Consider the following 15,919-nt stretch of genomic DNA (forward strand, 5'->3'; position numbering starts at 1 on the left):
TGTTTTTCTTTCTTTTTTGTTTTACTTTTTCTTTTGTGGTGAGGGAGAGAAATCAAGGAAGCAGCCTCAGAAATCTACCTGCCATCTCCTTGGAAGGAAAGATACAAGTCTTAGGAATGATCCTTGTCATCTGTGGCACTTAACTCATCACATACGTTTTTCCTAAGGAAAAGCCCTTTGTGCTTCCTGGGTTCCATAGTGGCTTTTGCTAAGCAGAAACAAGCAGGTGCTTAAGTATATCTTGTGCAGCTGGCTGTGGTGAACTGGCATGTCCATCTTCTCCTTCTTTTTCCACTTTAGCTGCCTGCATGTACTAATAAACAAAATCATCCTTCATTCAAATGTCTAAAATATAGCAAGATGGCTGCTAAGAGGGTTGTATTTTAAGACATCTTGAGAGATCGCTTCCCTTGCTGATTTTAACTGCTGAAAGAGGAGGACAGATGAAAATGTAGCCATATAACTAGCAAATGAAGACTGAAATATAAATACAGTGTGAATTAGGGTTGTGTATAATGCAAAGGAGGGCAATGGAAAGCACCAGTGTATCCAGCAGAGATGTACTTATCACTCCGAGTGGCCACAGCGCAGCTCATTAGAAACATTCTTTCTCCTCAGATGGGTGTTAACCCTGTAGTCTTTGTTTATACTCGTGGGATCACTCTTGGGAATATGAGCCATAAAATCAGGTCTGTAATGATTTCTACTTCAGATGCAAGCTCATAGATGCAACTGAAAGATGATTTTTTTTCATTTGTTTCACATTGTTACATAAAAACGAGCAGACATTTTTCACAAGAGAGTAGGGTATAGGTCATCACTGAACATCTTTGATAAAATAGCTGCTGTTTACTTAACTTCCATTGCACAGTTCCTTTTAGGACAAATGTCTATGATAAAGTACAAGACCAGTTTGGAGCCAGAATCTTCTACAAAAGCACCATAGATAACATGCTAAAATTTGAACAAAGCATTTTCCATTTGAAATTCTTAAAATTTATTGTATAAAATTTAAACTCTCCTATTTTAAAAACCTTTTCGTGAAATGTAAGTTTGCATTTTTCATCTGAAAACACTTATTTCCAGTCCATATAGAAATTTCCACAGTAGATGTGTTTTCATTTCAGAAGAATGGTTTTCTTTTCCTAAAATATTTTTGTCAGCATATTTTCACAGCTCTAGTAATGGAAAATGTGTGAGTGCTATTCTGAAGCATTTCTGTTTTCCTTAACTCTGCAAATCTGGAGGAGAAAAACTCACAAATAAAGGCAGATATATGAATGTGTTTATATGTGTAGTTATTTACAGCTGATACTTTCTCTGATTATACTGACTTGCCCTTGGTGAATCATCCTTGTTGTGCACTGGGGGGAAATAAGATAAAAATGCAGGATTGGCACAAGAAGAGAAGTTTACTCCATTGTCTGTTCTTATCTCCTGCCATTTTTCCAAAGCATATTCATTTTTTAGCTAGACATATAAACCAAATGAGGAACAGAAGAGATCCATATATATATACAGCTTAGACGTTCATATTATTAAGACCTATTATACATCTGTTGTACTTTGTATTATATAGACTAGTAATAGAAAGACAAACCCTGCTCAAAATAATTTTCACATCTTGGTTAAAGATACAGTTAAAAAAGTTAATGACATCATATGCAATATTTGAATGAGGTGAAGATTTTTTGGATTAGATTAAACAAGGTTACAAGGTTTTAAATATATTTTTTTATGACCATGATTTTTTAACAATTTAATTAGAAATTTCCTATCTGCACAGGTCATATGCCTAGGACTAGCAAAATTTGAGACCATTTTCTTCCTACTCAACAGAGAATAATGAGTAATGTTAAAAACAAAATCATTTTGACAGAGGGCACAAGTTGTCTATGCGTTGCTTTTCCAAAGTCTGTCTAAGCTTTCCAACTTACTGTCCTGACAACTCAGCCTTTTTTTTTCACTTTCTTCCATGGGATAAACAAACAAACAAAATCCTTTAAGACGATTGTTTTGCTTGACTTGTTATAAAGTGGAATTATTCTTGAAGCTTCACTGTCTTTTTTTTTTTGCCTGCCCTTTCACCTTGTACTTGAGAAGCAGTTTTGAAAAGAACAGGCTGATTCTGGGTGGGCTATACCAGCCCAACACCATCTTCTAATGCTTTTGCCTTCAAATGCCTTCCCTAAAATGGCATCAGTGCTGGATGTCTCCGTACAGCAGCATTTAGCAATAAAAATCCATCACACAGAATTTCTATGGACAGAATGTGATTTCATCCAGAAAGAATTATGCTAGACTCTAATCTGATTTGCTTTCTGGATTTAAAGAAATTTCCTGTGTAGACAGTAACTCTATCCATTTATAATACTGCCAAAGAAGAGCAGGCCTTTTTGCTACTCTCATCTCTCATCTGACTGTAGGCTCAGCTGCTGAATCCTATAAGTCTGTAAAATGCCACCTGCCTGGTTCTTTACTGCCCACTTCCCAGGAAAAGATTTCATGCAATATAGGATTTAACTCATAAACTGTCATGACAAATTCAAAAAGAAAAAACAACATCTTTTCCATCTATCTCCATAAAACATATGACCTTGTGAAGACTGATGTAAAGGTTTTATCTATATAATTCTGGGGTGAATCATATTTTAGTTGTGCTCTTGGCATGATGAACACATAAGAAGCTGCATTACCTCTAAGGAATAAGAACGAAGGTGTGTATTTGTCAGCACAAGCCTAGTATATGTTGCCTCATTATTATTGCTTACCAGAAATGTGGCAGTCTCTGTAGATCTCAGTAGAGGTGGCAGTGTTGAACAAGGACAAATTAATGGGTAGTCTATATCCAAAAAGATCTTATTGCTTAAATCAGAAAGGCTCAGAATGGGAAAGGAGGATTATCATCATCATTTTAAAGACAAAGCAGGCTGAGACAGTTAGGGATCTAATAGCTTGTCATGTTTTTGCACAGTGTGAATGTCAGAGCCACACTCATGTTCAGCACGTTCCACTGCACACTGTGCATAAAAACTTTAAAACAAAATACCAGATAGTCTGGTTAGTTTCGAGAAAAAACAGTGATTTACCAGAATATGAAACAAAATACAGCAATAATATCACTGAAGTTTTAGTATCTGCTAATGAAATTCACAGTATATTTACTTGGCTTCTGTCTTAGTTTCTGCTCCTCTTAGCCCACCTTCATGTTCTGGAAAACTAGAAACAATTGTTATCTAGAAGTTTGGAATGGTGCATCCCCATGGGCAAGAAAGTGACCCAAAGGGACAGGAGACTTGCACAGCTGAACAAGGAACTCCTGTCAAAACTCAGACCTAAGCAGGAGATACAAATGAGGTGGAAGCAGGGACAGGCCACTTGGGATGAATATAGGGATGTTGCCAGAGTACATAAAAATGCAACAAGGAAGGCCAAGGTCCATTTGGAATTAAATCTGGCTAGGAGGTTTTTATAAATATTTTGCAGTGTCCAAGACCAATATAAGCACCAAACCCCACAAAATTAAGGAGAGAAATCTGGTGCAGAATCTGTGGCAAGACATAGAGCTAACTTTAAAGTCAAACAGATGAGTAAAACTGTCTCATACATATGCAAACACATGCACAAGTACACAAACACTGCTTTTTAGTTTGTTTTGTTTCCTCTCACCCCGGCTGGAGAAAACTCACCCAAAGTCAGAAAATGTTATACCTAATACCAAAATCCCCTTCCCAAAGATCATATTATCTCATCCTGAAAATTAGGTATATATCATATTCCTGGGCTAGACGGATTCACATCAAATCCTGACTATCACCTTGAAATGAAAGCTCTGGCTGATGGAGGGTTTGCTCAAAATAGTAATTTAGTGATAGTGAAATCTATCAGTGATGGTTTTTTTTATTTATTTCAGTGCTGCTTTCTCCAACATTAATTTCAAGATCTGTAAGCTCATTTGTTCTCAGGATTTCGATAAACCACATGAGGAAATGGCCCTATCCATTTATGAGATTTATCAGGGATAAGAAGGTATGGCTTTGTTTCCCACAGAATAGGCATCCACAAATAAGCCAAATAGCCACTGCTTCACTGTGGCCAACTATGAGCTGGTTCAAAGGCTGTCCAGCAGGTAAGGTGGAGGAGGTTATCTGTGCACTGGTGATGTAAAACTTATGTCTGGGATCACAAACAGCTGAATCCACTACCTGAGATATACACAGGGGCATAAATCACTCTGGAAAAAATAACCTGCTTTTTCAGTTAAAAATCGATCATGCTGCCTGTTAGTACTGTAAGCACCATGTCTTTTTGGGGCCAAATCATAAGAACCCTTCCTAATTCCCTATGCTGCAAAATCAACCCATGAAGTTGAAAGAATGGGGCTATCTCTCTAGATCCCATGATACATCCCTTTTCTGAGAATCAAGAGAGAGAATGCAATTGTTCCCTTACAATACAATGTTAATTTAAAGCTAGAATAACCTAGCATAGAAAATAAGAATGAAGGGATTCTTATATACAGGTTAAGAAATTGAGCTGATCTTTCAGTGTGTGGTGGGAATTTGATTTGCTTCACTTAGGGCTCAAGAATTAAAATTTTTTTGGCAGCAAGCCATATGAAAGAAGCAAAATTCTAACTAATCATATTTAATGTTAAATCAATGGCACAGTGCTATGAAAGCCTGAAGGAATAGAAATGTCTTTTCTTAGCATGCACAGTAATAGACTTTGGGGTCAACAAATGATGTATTGCTGTAATATCCGCTGCCTTTTAAACTGACACTTTTAATAAATGGCATGTATTCCTCTTATAATTTCTTTATTAGTAACACAAATTTCCCCATCTGTGATTATCATCGTGGATGGCAGACGAAAAAGACCCCTTTGCTGATGAGCATGCCAGTCGAGCTACATCAGGGAGGCACCTGACTTGCCATGCACATACAGAACTCAGCCCCAGTGGCTCCTTCAGTGTAATACAGCAGCAATTATCTCTCTCTTTACTTGACAGGTGGCCTCTAACCTTTCCAGGCTGCTTTGAGCAGAGCATCGAATATCACAAATGAGGGAATACATCAAAATTAGGTGACCATTCACTTTCAGCATGTATTTGGCATAGTTCTGAGGATCAGCAATAGACCTTATCCCACAAGCAATTTCCTTTCCATCCTGATTGAAGGAAATGGATGGCTTAGCTGCAAGCTCCGTTGAATTCCCTACCAGAATCTCTGCAGATATGTAAATGAACATTAGCTGCAGAATATCAGATAATGGAAATAGCTAAAGAACATTACAGCTTGAGGAAGAGGAAAAAATAGTCTCTTGCTAGCAAGATATTTTCTCTTTGAAGGAAACACTTGAGTGACATGAAGTTGAAGCTAAAATATAAATTAAATACAAAAAGTTGAGTGATAGGTAATTATTAAAATTATTTGGATTAGATGGAGAAATTCAAGGCCTGTTTCAACAGACAGCTTGCATTCCTGCATAAAGAAATATGCAGATTCATTGTCAGGCAGTGACTTTCAGTGAATTACCACTAGAAATTGTAATTTTTACAAACAGAGCATGAACGGACAGGAATTCAAATGACCATAAAGAATTCATTGCTGTTATCAGTGAGCATGCAGTGGCAGCTCAAGGGTGATTCACACATTATTGCCCAGGGACTGCAGAGACTTTTATCAGATGTCTAAAGAAGGGTTTCTCGTGCTACCTGAGATGCCTTGGGGTGTCCTGAGCCCTCTTTCCAGGCAGGTGCATGGCTTCTACTCCCAGAATGTTGTGGTGGGCATCTCAGGTATATATATATATATATATATATATATATATATACACACCCCTGGTTGCACTGAACATGAAAGGATACATCTCAAATGTTAGAAATCTTTAGAAGCTGCTGAAAGACCTAATGTTTTATTGTAAGTAGCTGCAGACCATTTACTGCTCTATCACAATGTGCTCTGTATCGTGGTAGTGGTTGATTCACAAAAAACCAGCAATAGGTAGTTTGAAAAATTTTACATTATTTTCTGAAGATAGATCTTTTTTTCCCTGGTATTATCCAATAGCTCTGTCTAGAAAAGGCCATCCATTTTTTTCTGCATATGTGCAAATTTCAAAATTAATCTTCCTTCATCTAGATGGAGTGTCTTTTTTCCCAAAATACTATTTTTTTTTCAACACCACATTTAATTCAACATGAATAATCCAAAGAAGATATAAAAACTCAAACAGGGAAGGGTTGACAAGACATGGCCAATAAATCTTATTCCATGTTTTCCTATTTGGGTTCAAAATGATGGTGACAAGTAGCTGGAGTGTTAACACTGAAAAGGCAGAAGACAACAGCCTGGATCACTGTTCCAAACTACATATAAATTCTGATAGACTCTGCCAAGGAGACAAATCTATACAAAGACATCTGTGTGTTTTAATAGGGATCATGATTCTAACACACACACACGTCTTTGCAGAAATAAATAAAAGAAGAATTATCTTCCTATTCCCCACTGGAATCCCATCTGGCACTACTAATCGACCAATTACCTTCAACAGCTAATGGATGAAATGATAAAGAAACTGTGCCAAAGGATTATATTTTTGGTTACTAATCTTGAACAGGATAAGTGTAAACTACAGCTTCTGCCAGTGGAAACAAACTATTTTCTGGATAAATTTCAGTTAATCAGTTCTCTGACTGTAAGGAAATAGTTTTCAAAGAAACTTTTAGATTCTAGTGGACTTCCCGATTTGTCTTCTTGTTTAGATTCTGATCCTGTTTTAATTTGCCACTCTCTCTTATCTTCTAATCAACCTCTTAGTCGTCCAAGTCTCTCCATACTGAATGGTATATGCTCTCATAACATTAATTCACTGAGCCAGCATATTTCTAAATTCAACATTTTCTCTTCTCAAATGTTATGATGCACTCAGGAAATGAACCCACAGAGACATTCAGGATGCCTATCTCTCACCTTTCTATAATTTTTTGCACACTTTTTCTTGATAGAATTCCTTTTTGTTGCCCTGATAGTTCTAAATAAACTATGTCCACCTATCATTTAAATCCTATTCTGAAATCCCCCATAAAGCTGATTGTCAGTTTTGGCTGTATACTAAGACTAAAAATTATTCTTATTTTAAATGATTCATACAATTATATTTGAGTTAGGTACATGAAAAGAACATAGCTACTTTGGAGCAAATATTGTAAGCAACATATCATAAAATGCTATTTGATCAACTTGAAAACAGTCTCAGAAAATATTTAGTTTTAACTGTGAAATAAGTATCCAGTTCTCATAACCAGAGGTTTTTAAAAGTTTTTTGCTTTCTGTTTCTGTGGGGTCTTTTGCAAGGTTGACTGCATTTTAAAATATTTTTTTACATGCAAGAGGTGTTAATACTTTTAAAAAGAAAGTATTTGGCCTTTTTTTCTCTCCCTCTTTAAGTTAATCTGATTTAGATATATGAACAGCCAAAAACCTGCTCAGTTTAATCCCACAGAATAGCACTGGTGGTTGAATGACACCAACCCTTAAGTGAGGTTGTGTCAGCCCGCTTGGATCCTAAGCACCTTAATCAAAGCTCCTGCTTTTCAGAGAGTTGTGTCGAGTCAGGAACAGACATTCTGTTGTGTATTCTGTTTTCTGAACATAAATGCACTATTTTTGGTGCAGATATTTAACCATTCTGGTTAAATGATTACTGCTTTCCAGACCTGGTTTTGTTCGGTTCAGGGAAAAGAAGCTCTCTGCGCTAGTGAGCCAGGAATACTCAGTGCCTGAAAATGTGAGTCATGCTTTGCTTGATGATGGTAGTTTATATTTTTTAAAACATTGTGCTTCTTCCCCTCTTTCCTCTGATGTCCCTCAAACAGCTCTGAACCTCAATTTTTGAGCTTCCTGAATTCACTATGTACTCAATGCAAGCCTATTGAAGAAACCTTCTTACTCCAGCTACAGGAGGCATCGCACTCACAGGCTCTCATCCTGCTGGGGGCCTTCAACCACTCTGACATCTGATGGAAAAGCAGCACAGAAAGCTGTAAGCAATCCAGAAAAGTCCTGGAATTCACTGTGGATACCTTCTTCAGCCAGGTAATAGACAGCCCTACAAGAGGGGTTGCAAAACTGGACCCAATGATGAGCAGTGCAAGTGAGCTAGTTGGTGACACCAGGATTGGAGGCAGCCTGGGCTGCAGTGGTCATGCACTGGTGGAAATCACAGTCCTGAAGGACATGGGTCAGTGCAGATGGATAAAGCATTTTTAAAGTTCCCTACTACCAGAAAAATGGAGAGAAAGCAGCAGAGGATTAGAAGCAGCATGAATGATAAAATGAGAAATGCTTCTTGCATTTGTTCTTTGCTGCCATTTCTCTACCAGAAAAGCCTAGGTGATGGGCTTTTATTTCTCTCTGAGCTTGGGCCAATACATCCCTGAACAGACCAGCAAACACACTGGCAGTTTGCTAATCTTCTGGGCCATCCCATATGTTGTAACCTGAATGTAGGAACCCAGAGTGCTGAGAATATTTCTCCACCTGTTTTGAAGGGTTTTATCCCCCTGAACAACACTCTTTTAACCTCCAACCTTGGAAAAAATTACCAACGATCAGACAAGAACTAGAAAATACAGTGGTGTGAATTAGGTGATAGACTTCTATGTAAGATTGTCACAGGGTGAAAAATTTAGAGGTTTTGGGCTTCTCTTTGTAGTGAATAGATAAGAGCAAAAAACATCAAAATGGAGGATTGTTGTTGTTCTCCAAACCTTCTTCTTCTCCTTCTACTACTCCGTATTCTGCAGTAAAAGTAATTTGGGATGATTGGACAGTTCCTGGCTGTGTTACTGAATAATTGGTAGGAAAGTGAAAATAATATACATTTTTAGTAACCATTGGTTAAATTATCTTTAAAAGGCTGTGCAAATCTTGATAATTGGGCTTTCTCCTGTATTCTCTGCTCTGTGCTGTGTCTGGGTCATGCTAGTGACTCTGTTCCTCTGATAAGCCTTAATAAACAACTATCTAGCAGCAGCAGTGAAAGCTGAAAGTCTCAGTTTGTTTCTCGAACTAACTCCTGGCAAGGACTTTAAAAACTCTCTCCCATCAGGAGAAATTTGATTTACGGCACGGATCTGTGTCACCTGAATAAGACCACACTCAATTACTTGTCTCATTAAATCTCCTGTGGAAGATGGATTCAAACCATTTTCTGAAGATGAATCCCATTGTGTCACTGAAATCAGGTTTCAAGTCTCAATACTTTCAGACTTTTTCCACTGGATTTATGCTGGAAGGAAATGTAGGAGGACAGCAAAGAAGAAAGAAGAAGAAACTGCTGTACCTTCTGAGCAATTTTTGAATTCTTTGCCATGGAGAGGTAGTTCACTGTAACAGACCTTTCAGCAGAAGGAATATATTTATATGTACAGTTTTTCTCTTCAAAACATGTTGTAAAATTAGAATCTGTGGTAGAATTTAACTTGACTCTGGAAATGTAAAATATAAATGCAGATTATTATAGAGCAAAGAATTTAAGTCTGAGTGGCATAAATGGAGATTAGTGAAGAGCACAATACAGCATTTCTTGAAGAGGTTTCTTACATCTTATCTACCAATTATGCTGAATAGCAGTAAGACCTGCTTGAATTAAAGCATTATTAAAGATTAGCGTATTTCTTGTTTTATTGTTTAGTGGTAGATATTAATTAAAAATTTGTATATTGCTCACCTGGCTGAAACTCCCCAGTCACAGCCTGACAAAATCTTTTCTGATGGAATACCTCAGGACTCGCTATGAACTTGTTCAGGAAAAATGACACCCAACTGAGTAGCTTATTTCCATCCAGGGCCAGGAAATGGTAGAACATGAGCAGAGTCCTATTTGATTAATATTCTAAGTCTGGAAATGACCCTATATTTCATCAGAGTTGAATGCTATAAAAAAAGAGGTCTGATTCTGGGTCACATGAAACTTCAAATTGAATGTACTCTTCATGTTTAGTTTAGACACTTTAAAAATCTCATGTGAATATGGTGTGACAAACCAGTGCTGTCAAAACAGAAAAAGAATTATAAAACTCGTGCTTCTGTCTGAAACTGTAGTTTGCATACAATCCACTTTAAGCCAGAACAGCACTTCAGGAGGCCCTTAACTCTTTTAATATGTACTAGAGAAACTTATATGAGCATATATGTACGACTTCCAGAAAACTCCTACAACACTTATTTTTCTACTGAGTGGCAATAGAGTGGAAAATCTTTCACAGCATTCGCAAAGCTTTCAATTAAGCAGATAATAAATCAAAAATTGGTATTTAATGATTGCTTGAGTAGGTAAAATGCATCAGAAATTTCTTTCCAGCCTCATCTGTTCAGTGATTATTTGTTACTAATCTCAAAAGAGATGGCAGAACTAAATTATTTACTTGGCTCTCCAACTGAGAATATAAATGCATGGCATGAGCAGTGTAGAACATCTCGCATTTCCTCTGCCTTGCCGTGGATATAAAAGATCTTCTGGTGTGTCACAAGCTATAAAATTATCTTTTTTATTCTGCAGAATCTTGCTTTCACAGGGCACAAGGAGCAGACCATGTGTTAAGAGCTTATATGTACTGCAGAGCTTAGCCTTCACATAAGATCTGAAGGCACTGCAAACAGCCCAGAGGCATGGAAAGAAGTGAATCAAAATGTGGTGAAACCCTCCTCTCTCTCCTGCTGCTTTTCTAGCTCACCTGCAACACCAGGTCAAAAAGCTAAAGGTTAGAAATGCCAAGTATAAATACTGTATTACTTTTTTCTTGTTATACAGCTGAACTCTTTTCTATCTGAATAGGTGTTTTCTTTCCCTCAATACCTTTGCTTCAAGGAAAAGAAAAATGCCAATGTACAAACATGCTATTTCCTTTCCACAGAAGAAATGGGGAGTATTATAAAGATCAAAAAGAAAAAAGTTTTCAAAAGAGAAGATGAAGGATTAGAAATCCAAACTGCGATCAGCTCTGGCTAGCAAACTTTGGCTAGCATTCCATTGTACTGGAATACTGTGTGCTGAGTGCAGGGGGGCATAAGATGAGGCAGAAAGGTTCCAAAAACCTAGTGTAGATCTGAATTTCTGCATCTATCACAGATTGAACCAAAAATGTAATCATTTTTACCTGAAGTAGAGGTTTAAAATATTGCTGCTTGGGCCCATCTCTTCTTCAGGGTTTGATCAATTATAACCTGATTTTATTAGACTGATGGTTTTAACTTTATACTATATCATAAACACCTGAAAAGAGGGAGCTGGAATGAGAGAATCCCTAAGAGCACCTTACCTACAGTGACAAAGTTGCCACCACCATAATTTCTATTAAGTGCTACAAAATTACAGTGTAACAGCTCTGAAATTACATCTGACATCTGCATGAATACCAAATCACTTCATTGCATTCAGCCATATTACAAAAAGCACTTACTGAATTTGTACTGATTACAACTCTTACAAATTAACTTACCCAAGCAAACGTACCTCTCAGTGTACATATATTATTTAAAGATCTCAGTTGAACCAAAGGAAGGCAACAGAACAAATAATGCTACCACTAAACATAGAGTATCATGTTTGAGAGAAGTACCTGGATATTTTAAAACTCTTTTAAAGTGCTTGATTTTTAGACAAGACTCTTTTTTTCTTTTTTTAAAAATTTTTGATTAAGCATGCCATGTCATTCTTTCATCCAGTCTCTCAAGAAAAAAAGTCAAAAGAGAGAAAAACTAAGAAAGAATATGATGAATGTTCACTACACAGAATTTCTTTTTTGAAATCACATTTCCCATAGTGCAAGACAGATTTTATAGTAGTATAAGTCACAAAGAAATAAGAAGTCGGTAATGAGATAGAAGAATATTTGAAATATGGATGCAAATCCCTACTACCTGCTGAGCAAAAATAGTTTGCAGAGACTGTCCTGAAAACTGAACTGCCATTAACATCTTGTAAGCAGTAAATTTGCAGCAGAAGAATATTGGAATGATATGCCTGTGAAATGTCAAAGGCCTCTGATTTATCTCTAAGCAGAATGTTTCAGCTACATCTACATAAATATTTTAACAGGAATTTAATTTTAATTTTAGTCACACAATAAATCTCTTTATTGTACCACATCTTCTTGTCCTAAATAAGTTACCTATTGTGTTATGAGCATGAAGATGGTTGTGTTCATTCATCTTTCTGGCTTGATGGATAGTCTGAAAACACAATGTATCAATGCACCTATTTACATAAAAATCTTCCCACCAGCTGTTTAATTTTGTTTAGACCATGTGTTAATTTAGATTTAGCTTATTCAATGACCATTAAGTGACTGTATCTGACTCCAACTCTGAACCTCTCAAGGGCTCACCAAAACAGAACAAGAGTAAAAAAGACAAAAAGGAAGTCTAAAGTAGGTGTATTGGCAGCTGTATATTCGCCTGCAGAGGAAAAATGTCAGACCTTTACTGCTTATTTTCTTTTCAGTGCATTTCATAAAGAGCAGTAGGAACTCAGGCAGCTACCGTCTGACTGACCCTTACTGTGCATTTCAGATATCATTGCTGTTGCAGTTTGATTGAGTAGTGTTAGATACGGTGAAAGTGTTTAGCTGGTAATTTATAATGTCTTCAGAGGATGATAAACTGGGCATGAATTACTTTTCCTGCTTGACAGAATGCTGGAAATAAGCTCCTAATGGTAGAAAGCTTTTTGTGAGCAGGCAGTCTGGAGCAGTCTTGCCTGCCCTTCCCAAGTCTGTTTGGCACAGGCTGCAGAACCAGGAATGCTGACAGTGTGAATGAACAGGCACATCTGTACACAGCCCTTTGCCATTCTCTTTGCAAGCTCTTTCCAAGCTCTTTACTTGCTTTCTTGATGAAAGAAAATTGTGATGGAACTACTGTAAATCTCCCTTCAGCCATATGAATTCAGTCTGTACATGTCATACTGCCCTGCCTGAAAATTGATTACCACTTCTGATTTATTCAATCTCAGCACAGGATTTTTGCTCTAGCACTCAGAGGGTAACAGGCACAAGTGTGAATAACAACTGGCAGCTGGAACTAGGCTGCTAAGGAAGAGATTTTCAAAGGCTTAAACAGAAGCTAATATCAAACAGCTCTAATCAAGTCTTCCACTGTAAGCTGGGTACCTATCACTCATTTTTACCTCTGAAGATCCTCTCATAAAACTGTCCTGTTTTGTAATTTTTTTTAATTGGAGACAAGCATAAGTATAGGTGCTTACAAATCTGTTGGCTTAATTTTGAAAATCTGACTCTAAATTGTTATCTAAGGAAGTTTTAGGCTGCAAGCCAAATTGGCATAAATAGGTAGAGACACATTATTATATCCTCCCTCAAGGCAGTTGTCTGCTCTACAGAGAATTAAGATAACAGCAGACATTAAGGTTGTCTAATCAGTATAATTTAGCAGACCTAAGCTGATTATAAAAGTTTTAGAAAAGAGTAACTGGACATTATGCAAAAACACTTGGATATCTTTAAACCCAGGTGACTGTACTCGTCAGTGCATAAAAATGTGTGGTACATAAACAGAGAGGTGGAAATGGAAAAGGAGGTGCAAAGATGGCCTGTTGAAGGATAGGCTCCAATATAACACAGGGCACTGCAATGCAATCCTCTTTTCTTCTTTGAAAGGTAATTTGTAGTTGTCTTGGTGATTATTCAGTCACTGACTTCTCTATTATGCCCGTTAAGCCTGGGATTTCTTCTTTCTTATTAAACACTTTAGTTTTCCTCTTGTGTCTTCCATCTCCCCCATTGTCAAGTAAGGTGACCAGAAAAGACTTTAAAGGGAGTTAGAAACAGCAGTCTCCTCCTTGGGCACGTTTTAAAGGAGGGTTATGTAAAATCTGGGATTGTGATTTTCCTTAATGCCACTATGACTGCCACAAAAGTTTTTCTTTTCATCCTAAAGTGCACAATGGAGAAAGGAGAATTGCAGAAAATACTCTGTTGTACTTCACACATCTTAGCAATAAGTTAATAGACCTACTTAGGGACAAAGATGTTCAGCTGTTCTTTGTGTTTAATTAATAGAATAATTGGATATCTGGTTAAATGGGATCCTTGGAGGTCATCTGGTCCAATCTCCAGCTGGAAAGAGGACTATTGACCAAGACCAAATCAGAAGAGCCTTGGGTTTCACTGATTCCGTCTCTTGTCTTCTACTGTGCTACATGTTATGCTGTATGAAAGTGGTCTGTCTTCCCCAATGTCTCTTGATACTATGCATTTTTAGACACAGGCCACCAGCTCACCAAATCTTTCTTCAGTTCAGATACACAATACTTAGCATTATTTTTTTTAACCCCATTTCCTATATTTTCCCTGAATTTCTGGCCCAGCCTGTAAGCCATGGAGGCCTCTCATGACTGAGTAACCATTCCCCTTCTGAGGGATTGTGAGAATGCCTTATGTTTCTATAATTGCAGCCCATTGGGAAAGTTCAGAGCTCAATGGTCCTTATGCTCACTGTTCATTTTTTATGGTGTAGGGAACTACAGCAGATTCTATCATAAAGCCTGTGGGAGCACTGGCTGATTCCAGGCCAGGAAAGGGCTCATTCTCTCTGTTCCACTTCAGTCACTTGTTTGTGACTGCTCATTTTTGCTCTTTGAAATCCTCTCCCAGTCACCTAACTCTTTTGCTTTACTTAGGTACAGCAAAATATTATGAGCAGATTAATCTGTAAAGATGTAATTAAATAGCATCAGATTGCCAATAGTCAAGAGTCAGGTAGCTAAAACTCTCACAAGGGAGTGCAATGTCTCCCAGAAAGCAATGCAATATTTATGTTACGTGAAATTTCTTTTGTCCTTAAATTCTTCCATTTTGATCAGCAGGTGATTTGAGGGATCTACTTGAAATAACTGACACAGTTAACTCACAGATCAGTCTGCTTTGATCAGAAGGTCACAACTGCACTCTTCCTTTACACAGGAAGTTCTTCACAAATCATCTTCCTGAAAAGATTGAATAATGACAAAATTTGCTTTTCTTCAGAAATTAAGAACTTCTAAAATCAGAAAACAGATTTGAATGCAAATTATGAACTGCCTCTGGCAGATTTAGTGAGATTAGTGGTCTGTCAATGACACTTTGGACCAACAGAAAGTTCATTCCTTCAAATCTGCACAGCTCAAATAAAACAATACTTATTTCTCTCCTTTCCTGTCTTTCATTTGAGTATGACATTCTGAATTTGAACATTTCCTGGAAAGAGCTGCAACACTAAATTAGTACACTCTACTAAAATATTTATCACAATTCTGGAATCCTTTCTGGGACAGACAGGGGTCACAATTGTGTACAAATATACAGCATGAAAATGGGAAGACAGACTGTCTTGCCCCAGATAGTTGATGTTACACCAACACCAGCAGCTTCATAGGGAAGATAAACCAAGTGAAAATTATGCACTGTCCAATCAATACAAAGGGCAGCACAAATAATGCATCTGTTTAAAGGACTAGCAAAACTGATAAGCTTTAGATGTACTAGGAGAGATAAACAAAGTAAGATATTCTGTGACACAAAGAAACACTTAGTACCTGTTTTTTCTGTCCCCAGACACAGTAATGCGAAAAGCCATTTGCCTAAGAACCGTGATGCATTTATCAGGGTAGAGTGCAAGATTTTCATTGGTAAAGTGACTGAGTGCCTTCCTTAACCTGCTTCAAATTATGCTAGTTGTCACTTTAGATTCCAGATTTGGGAAGAGAAGGGTAGACTTCTGCTATTCCTGTTGCAAATTACAAGCCTGGTATCCTGTTTAGAGATCTTTTACAATGCAATTCCCCCAAGATGGCTGGGAGATCCTTGGAGTAACTCAAGTGCCAAAGGATAATGTTTATTTCTAGGGCTAAA

Source organism: Coloeus monedula (assembly GCF_965178545.1).
Source record: "Coloeus monedula genome assembly, chromosome: 6".
Lineage (NCBI taxonomy): Eukaryota > Metazoa > Chordata > Aves > Passeriformes > Corvidae > Coloeus > Coloeus monedula.